The sequence below is a fragment of the Mesoplodon mirus genome (assembly GCF_964341445.2).
Source record: "Mesoplodon mirus genome assembly, chromosome: 3".
Lineage (NCBI taxonomy): Eukaryota > Metazoa > Chordata > Mammalia > Artiodactyla > Ziphiidae > Mesoplodon > Mesoplodon mirus.
Window position 1 is genome coordinate 149,852,686 of NC_138978.1, and position 9,114 is coordinate 149,861,799.

Sequence of the window (9,114 nt, forward strand, 5' to 3'; positions counted from 1 at the left end):
TACGCCCTTTCTTCCCTTCCCGTTACCAAGAAACTGGGTTTGCCTCTTGGTGGGTGTTGAGCCAAAAGATGCAATGACATCAAAGAGTGAGAGAAGGAAGGATTTATTACTTGCAGCAAGTAAGGAGAACCCTGAGGATCTTTCCCAAAACAGTGTCTCCCAGAACTGACAAACTGGAGAAGTTTTAAGCATATTCATGATTGACAGAGCTCAAGCTTCAGTTGATTGAAGTCATGAAGTTCATAAAACGTCAACATCATTATCCCTTAGGTTCCAGTTGATCTGGTAGCTGAGCACTTCAGGCTAATCTTTGCCATTGAAAGAGAACTGGGACTCTTTAGAACTTCTCTTGCCTAATAACAGGTAATGTTTCTGCATTCTTTTCTTCCCTTAAGATCATTAATTACTGAGACCTGTGCAAGGGCAAGCATTGTGGCCAGGCTTAGACAACAAAATGGCTTCTGTCAAGAAAGCCATGCCTGGTTCTTTTTCTCCAAGGATCCCCTACCCTATCTGCTTATGCTCCCTAGCCCCACTCAAGAGTAGTTCAAAATTTCCATTGTCTCTCTCAGTGCAGCTAAAGCCAGATTTACCTATCGTGGATTAGCCAAATATCCTGTAAGATACCTGCTTGCTTGTTGAAGCCAGTTCTAATATATCTGCAAAATAAGGAACCCCTAAAAAATAAACAAGAAAAATGAAACTATTCCAGCCTCTTCAAAAATCATCAGAACATCCAGAATGTGATTATAACAGTTTCAAATGTAAAGATGAAGAAAATATTCCTATGGCCACATGCACCTGGAATTTTGTGATGAAACACCTGTTGGTGGGTTAAGTTTAAATTCTTTTCAATAACTATAAATTATTCTTTGCAGCATGATGTCCCATAATGCATAGTATACCATATTAATCACAAAATTGGAATGCACTTTAAAAAAATCATTTATAGAGAACCTATGAAACTCACCATTTTCCTCAAGCTATGTCGACCTCAAGTTCACCTGAGCTCCAGAAACATGTATAGCTATTTTCAGAAACAGAGATTTAACTCACTGAAACACTAAAACCATGTCATTTTTCTGAAGTTTCAGAAAGCTGTCTCTCTTCTGAACCTCATGGACTTCTGCTACCAAACTCAGGTTCAGCTGTTCACCACTCAAAAACCCATACCTGAGAGGCAAGTGTTGCTTGGAAAGGAAAGGTTGCTTTATTCAGGAGGCTGGCAACCTGGGGAGAAGGCAGACTTGTGTCCAAAAACCAACTCCAGAGATTCTGCTGGACCATGAATGTTTTCAAAAGGAGAATCATTTTGGGGGGGGGGGTCAGAGTCTTCATTATCTTCTACCTTGGACAGACTTCTGATTGGTTGGTGGTGAGGTAAGAGGGTGGTGTTCCCAGAATCTAGTGCTTAGCCTGAACTTACCATCCTCCACCTGGGAGGGGGCCCTAGTTCCTGCAGAAGAACTCAAACATATATTGTTATGTATATTCCTTGAAGAGGAACCAGGAACCTGCCCCATGCTGCACTACTGTTTCCTGATTGCTCCTCCTTTCTTTCTGCAATCCCTCCCTTCCCTGATAAGCAACTGTTTGAATCTGCCCTTTGGAACTCAGGAAAGGTCAAGGAGGCTGAATGAAGACTATTTCCTACAGAGAAGAAACAGGGGACATGGAAAGGATTTATGCCTTGGAGGGCCCCACAGGGTCCTGCAAGGTTTCACTTCCTGTACTTCTTCCCTCTCTCTCTCTTCCCCAAGCTTTGAAAGTTGCCCCATTAATGCTTCAGGATCTTGAAAACAACAACAACAGCAACAAATAAAGTCCCGATGCTTCTTCCAACACTGTAGACACTTGGTTCTATGTCTCCTAAATCCTGAAGTTTGTCCTTATTAATCCCTAACCCCAGAAAGACTCGTCTTTTCCCAAAATATCTGTCACCTCTTCTCACTCTTCCCAAGTCAACATGGCCAGTTCCAGCGACAGACCTGAGGGGCCATGTGAAAGTATGTTTCCGAAGTTTGAAAACCTAACCAGGACTCTTTCTAATATAATTACCGTTTTTAAAAAATATATTCATTTATTTATTTTGGCCGCACTGGGTCTTAGCTGCGGCACGCAGGATCTTCGTTGAGGCATGTGGGATCTTTAGTTACGGCATGCAGACTTTTAGTTGCAGCATGCATGCAGGGTCTAGTTCCCTGACCAGGGATAGAAGCCGGCCCCCTGCATTGGGAGCACAGAGTCTTACCCACTGGACCACTAGGGAAATCCCTAATTGCCGTTTATTAAGTCTATTATGTTCCAGGTACCATCAGAAGTGCTTTACATATATTTTCTCATTTAAAACTTATAACAGTCCTGTGAGATAGGTATTATCCCTATTTTACAATTCAGAAAACATTCTCAAAGATTACCAACTTGTCCAAGTTCACCCAGCTGGTGTGTGGTTCCAACTAAAAATTGTCACTTGCCATCGGGCACTACAAAAATGAAGTCTCAAGCCACTGCAGTTGCTGACCTTCAACACACCCTGAAAGGAGTTTAGGGTAGAGATCAGGAATGAGGCCTTCTGTGCTCTGGGAAACATTGGCAGAACAGGCCTTCAGATAGTTGGATATTTTCAGAAGGTTTTATGAGCCCAGTTTCTTGCATCTTCTCATATCTAGAGAATCACTAAAATCATAAATGGAGACATCTGCTCCTCATGAGTAGCAACAACCTTCTGCCAAAATGTGTGCTTGACTGCATGTATCCCTCTTCACCAAAATCACATATATACTGACTTCCACCCTTACCTCTTCAGAGCAGTTTATCAGAGTTATCTGAGAGGCTGTCTTCTGGGCTATAGTCCTCATTCGCCCCAAATAAAACTTAACTCACAGCTCTCATGTTGTGCATATTTTTCCAGTCGACAGTTTTGGCGACCATGAAGGGATGCAGAGCAGATTTCTCTCCTTTACCCGAACTCTAGGAGACACTGGAACATTGATACCAGCAGAGACCTCTTGTTCCCATCCACCTCCTTGGAGAGTCCAGACAAATTTGGGTGAGTCTCTCCTGGTTCTTGGATCTCCTGTATTGGTTGATGATCCTGAGTTTTATTTGGCAGTGTATAACAGGTACCTGGCCCACGGTTGAAACATTCTGGGGTGTGTGGGGGTGGGCTGGCTGAAAAACAATGGGGTTTGCTCAGTTTAAAGACACTGAGCGGTCTGGGCTGAGTAGTTTGGTAAGAAGCTGATCTGACTCCTTTCCTCAGTTTGGCTGTCTTCATAGAATTTGTCAGGATAAAAGTGAAGATGTTACATGAGAGCTTTGCTCCAAAGAAGAGGGACAAGACTCCTCCTGGTCAGTTAGAGCTTTCTCAGGCAACTGAGATATGTATACCGTGGAATGGTCCCACAGGGCAGTCCACACATTAATTAAAAGACTTGCTCAGGGCTTCCCTGGTGGCGCAGTGGTTGAGAGTCCGCCTGCCGATGCAGGGGACACGGGTTCGTGCCCCAGTCTGGGAGGATCCCACATGCCGCGGAGAGGCTGGGCCCGTGAGCCATGGCCTCTGAGCCTGCGCTCCGCAACGGGAGAGGCCACAACAGTGAGAGGCCCGCGTACAGCTAAAAAAAAAAAAAAAAAAAAAAAGACTTGCTCATCCAGGAATCATGTATAAGAATTGGCCATTCAGTGATCCGAGCACTCACAGTGGTCTTAGACCACTGAAGGGTGAAACTGAGCCACATAAGAGGGCTGAAGCGACTCTAGGGTGATGCCTGGAGGAGTTAAGCTCACAAGCCGCACACTGGCCCATCACACAATTTCATTAGTAAGTTTTACCCCTGACAAATTCAACTTTAAAATGGGATAGAGAGCCTCTCAAACAGAGACATGAGGAGCATCAGAAAGCCAGCCTCTGACTAACACCCCTGCCAGGTTTATGTATGTACAAAACTTATATTTACAAGTACTTACTTATTTGGAATTAAAGGGAAACTTTGCCCTGAAAATAGCCACTATGGGCTCTTTTATTTTGTATGCAGTTGTTAGAGAAAGCTGGCTTAATAAAACATCTTTTCAGAATTCTGACCCTTGAGGGAACAGGTCCTTCTAGGAGAACATGCTTTTCTCTCCCTGTGCCTTGAGACCAGGGCTCTCAGGAACAGTTATCTAGACCATCTCTAATTCCAGAGACTGAGGAGAAAAACAGGGAGGAAAGAGGCCTTTTGAAATTTGACTTATTCTAACTGTTACAAAGTAGTGAGTTTTATATTGTAACACCTGATTCATGACTAAGTTTTAAAATAAAACGATGAGATCTCTGATTGTGTCTGTCTATATGTCCATGTGTGCACATATGTCTTTACCTTTGGATGGTATTATCAAAATTAACTTGTAAATGAGCTCTACTTAATTGGCTTAAAGTAAATTAAGCATTTATAAAAATTCTCAGAAATAAAAAAGGAAACTATCCAGAATGAATTTCAAGTTCATGTCAACTGGGAAATATTCAGCATTAAATTAATACCTGGTATTAAGGTTTGTCTGTAGATTTAATTAATACAGACATGTCTTAGAGTCATCAACATTAAGTATACTTTTATTGTACCTAGGTTTAATAAAAGTCAAATAAGATCTTATTATATCTGTTGCAAATTTGTCCACAAGAAAAATAACTTGGTATAATGAAATGTTTTATTACTAAATTAAATGTAAATGAGAAAAGAGGTTTTGGGTGAACTCTTTAGGAAAATTGTTTTAGGAATATCTACTTAAAAAATTCTCTCCAGATACTTGGCAACTTTAAAGTTTAGAGTTGTACTAAATTAAGCTACGTGATGGAAGTTTATTGAATGACTAGGTCATTCCCAAATAAAATAAGATAATGAAACCTTAGGTACTGAACACTGGCCTCCTTTTACAGGGAAACTAAAGGCATTAAGGACTATTCATAAACATGTCTGGGGCCACACTGAGATATTTTCTATAAAAAAACATGTTTTTTAGAAATTATTACTGGTATTTATGTTTGCCAATCTACAGAATGAAAATGTAAACAACAGTTCATAATTGCATACTTCTTAGTCTTCACTAGAAAGTAAGGTTTTAAGAGTTGTGAATTCTAATTTAAATATGTAATTAAAGCTACTAGAAATAATAAAGGAAACATTTCAGCATATAGTAGCAAAGTAGGATGTGTGTCTTCAGTAAAAGAAGGTATGAGGAATGGAATTGCATTTTGTTAAGGGAAAAAAAGTAATTTTGTTCTAGAGCTGGTTGTTTATGGATGGAAAAAAATAAGGGACAAACTAGTATGGATACAGAAAGTTACAGAAGGTTTATGGAAAAGGAATCCTGAGAAAAGAGTTCTGTGCATGGTCAGGATTGGCTAAGTATAGAATAAATTTAATTGAGTAAATGAATTTTAGAAATAAGCTGGTGCAAAACCTGAATTTGGTTTTTCTCTCTGTTAAGATGACAAAGTTTTCTTAGAATATTGATCCACTTTTGATAACAGATTATAAAGTTTCTTTTACCTTTAACTGGTAACATGCTATAACTGTGTGTAATTGCCTTTGAAATCTTTTTGTCACTTTGGTTAAGTGGATAAGCATTGTTTCACAGTGACCTATGATCCTATTTGACCAAGAGTTTTAAAACCTTTTAGATATTTTTTGACAAAGTTCCCAAATCAAATTCTAAAGATGTTCCTTTGACCTCTAGCTAACTTTGACCTCTAGCTAGCTTCAAAGGGCTCCCTGAAACATCCCAAAGAGAGGTATTAAACTAATTAGGTTCATTTGGTATGTTAAATTACATGGGAACTATTGTCAAATGAGTAATAAATCTTCTTAGGTTGTATTGCATGGGTAAATATCATTAATATACATAGTCTAGAAATTACCTAAAATTCCTAAAAATCTGGTATGTCCTGGTAAAATTTATCCGTCATAATTCTGGTTATTATCCTAAAGTGTCACAGCAGTAACCAAGTTTCTTTGTCAATAGCATTCTAATCAGGTCTTTAACTGTGCCTTCTTAAGTCTTTTGTCATTCATAGACAGTTATTGTCTTACACTTATGCCTTTGCAAAATGCTTCCTCTTCAAGAAGATTCATAGCAAGGACTTTTGGACAAGTACAGATTTCTGATAACTTTTAGATCATTTTGCTGAACTGGGTAAGAAATTTAAAAATTCTAGTGGAAAACCGGATGGCTTCATGAAACTATTAACAGAAACGATTAGTTGCATAGGACTGAGTGAACTGATGAATGTGGTTATAATTTTTATGGTTTCTGTCTAAAACATTACTGGCTTTTCATCTGTGTTTTCCAGACATAAGCAGACCCTTCCCTCAAGCTAGTTATGACTTACAGCAATTTGGTAAGTTGTACCTCTGTAAACAGAATTGAAACATTTATCTTTTCTGTCTACCTGATTCCTTCAGAAATTGGAAACTCATAGGTTCCCAGTAGCCTTATCAGGTAAATAAGGAAGGCAACCTCCTGGCTGGTGATATTGTGGGGATCTTGAAAAGGGAGTAATTCACCCAAATCTGTAAGGCAAAATCTGTGACAAGCCTTTGGCATTGCTTTCCTTGACCTTGAGGCCTTTTTTTTTTTAATATTCATTTACTTTATTTTATTTATTTATTTTCTTCATTTTTTTGGCTGTGCTGGGTCTTCGTTGCAGCACGCAGGCTTCTCTCTAGTTGTGGTGCGTGGGCTTTCTCTCTCTAGTTGTGGCGCTCAGGCTCAGTAGTTTTGGTGCACAGGCTCAGTTGCCCTGTGGCATGTGGGATCTTAGTTCCCCAACCAGGGATCAAAGCCGTGTCCCCTGCATTGGAAGGCAGATTTCGTACCACTGCACCACCAGGGAAGTCCCTGAGAGGGCTTTTTTAAAGAAAACTTCAGTCCGAGACTCCTAATGAAAAGCTCCCCACGGCCAATATAAAAGACCCTATATGATCAATTACACTTACCTAAGTAATCAGGCCAAGGTTACTGAAATTAGACTTAATATGCAAACAAATTAATCTTAATTTGTCTATATTTGGTAAAAATAAGGGTAATTTTAGAGAGAAAAATTTATGTTTTAGTGCATATCAAATTCTAGTTTTGTTAATTGAGGTCTGTATTTACTGCTTAAGCCTCACTTCCGATTCAGCTCCTTGCTATTATGTTATATTATTGTAAACTTTAACTGAATTATTAAAAGGACACTCTAATTTGTTTCTGAAGTTTATCTCAGTAATCTATCTTTGGATGAAGATCAGATGCCTCATGACCTGTAGCCAGGGATTATGCATACTGGAAAATACATCATTTAAAGGACTATCTCCAACCTAGATGGAAAGACCCTTATCAGGTACTCTTAACTAGCTCATGCACAGCGAAACTGAAAGGAATTGACTCTTGGATTAATGTTTCCAAAAGTGTCCCTGCACTGGACTGGCCTAGAGAGAGGATTGCTGACCTTAAAATCACCTTAAAACAAGACTCAAACAGAGGAGAAACTTCCAGACTAGGATGAGAAGATGACATCTGAAATAGACATCTGACCCAAGATGCTGGACCAGGCCTGTCTACCAATTACTTTGATAATTGCTCACAACTTTGCTTAAGAACCGAATGTATTTCACAATCTTATACTGCGTTTAAAGTTAATCCAATTGTTGGCTTTATGGCTATTTACCTATATCCAGTTCTTCTGGATTACTTTGGTGGATTTCTCCACTCCAAGGCTCTAATTGGATAGCCCTTAGGAAATTTATTCTAGAAGAAAGAAATTATAGTTCTCTTTAGGCCACTATTGATATTACTAGGTGATATCCCTCACCTGGCCAATTAATAATACCTGCTCCAACTCTGACCATAAATATGAATTTTCTTGTAGGGTCACTCAAGCTCCATCAGAACACCAAGCGGAATCTCAGTCAAAAACCATAACCTCCTGTTTATGACAAGGAAACCTCACACAGTTCTGGTATGTATCTATGTGGCTAACACCAGGCTATGCTCAAGTTTAAAGGCTCCTTTAGTATATTAAATCATACGAAGGATAACCAGCTAATAACAGTAGGAAATTGGGTCGGGCGCCTTATAAACAATACCAATATATAATTTCCTTTAAAGATAAGAACTGGTATAGAACAGGCTAAGTCAGATGACCTGGGGATATACTGGGCTGCACCTAATAGAAGTTCTAGGCTTAAATTCTTATTTATAACCTTACTAATACTACTAGCTATATCATTTGTATTTTGCCTGTTTTACAAAATCTTTTTTTTAATAAATTTATTTATTTAATTTATTTATTTTTGGCTGTGTTGCGTCTTCGTCACTGCTCGCAGGCTTTCTCCAGTTGCGGCGAGTGGGGGCTACTCTTTGTTGCGGTGCTCAGGCTTCTCATTGCAGTGGCTTCTCTTGTTGAGGTGCACAGGCTTCAGTAGCTGTGGCACGCGGGCTCAGTAGTTGTGGCTAGCGGGCTCTAGAGCGCAGGCTCAGTCGTCGTGGTGCACAGGCTTAGTTGCTCCGTGGCATGGGGGATCTTCCCAGACCAGAGCTCGAACCCGTGTCCCCTGCATTGGCAGGCAGATCCTTAACCACTGTGCCATCAGGGAAGCCCTAAAATTGTTGTTTTTTGCATTATCAAATGTGTGACTGAGACTTTGATAAAATGATGACTAGGTGAACTTGAAGCAGTTGACCAGATACATAGTTCTATATCAGATCAATGACCATAATATTGTAACTCTAGATATGGGAAAAGGTAACAAGAGGGAATCATTTCCTGTACCATAACAGACTAGTGAGACTGTCTTGTGGTCCAGAGACTTTGGCTACTCTTAATAGGGCCTAGTCCAGTAACAGCATATTGAGTTGCCTATCGACAAAATCCTCACCTGGCACAGGAATGTCTTAGCACTCTGGGACAAAATGGTCACGAAGTGCCTCCCAAACCATGGTCGAATTTTGACCATGATCAGGCACTGCCAACTAAAAATTGTCACTTGCCATCTGGCACCACAAGAATGAAGTCACTGGCCACTGCAGTGGCTGACCTTCAACACACCCTGAAAGGAGTTCGGGGGAGAGATCAGGGATGAGGCATTCTGT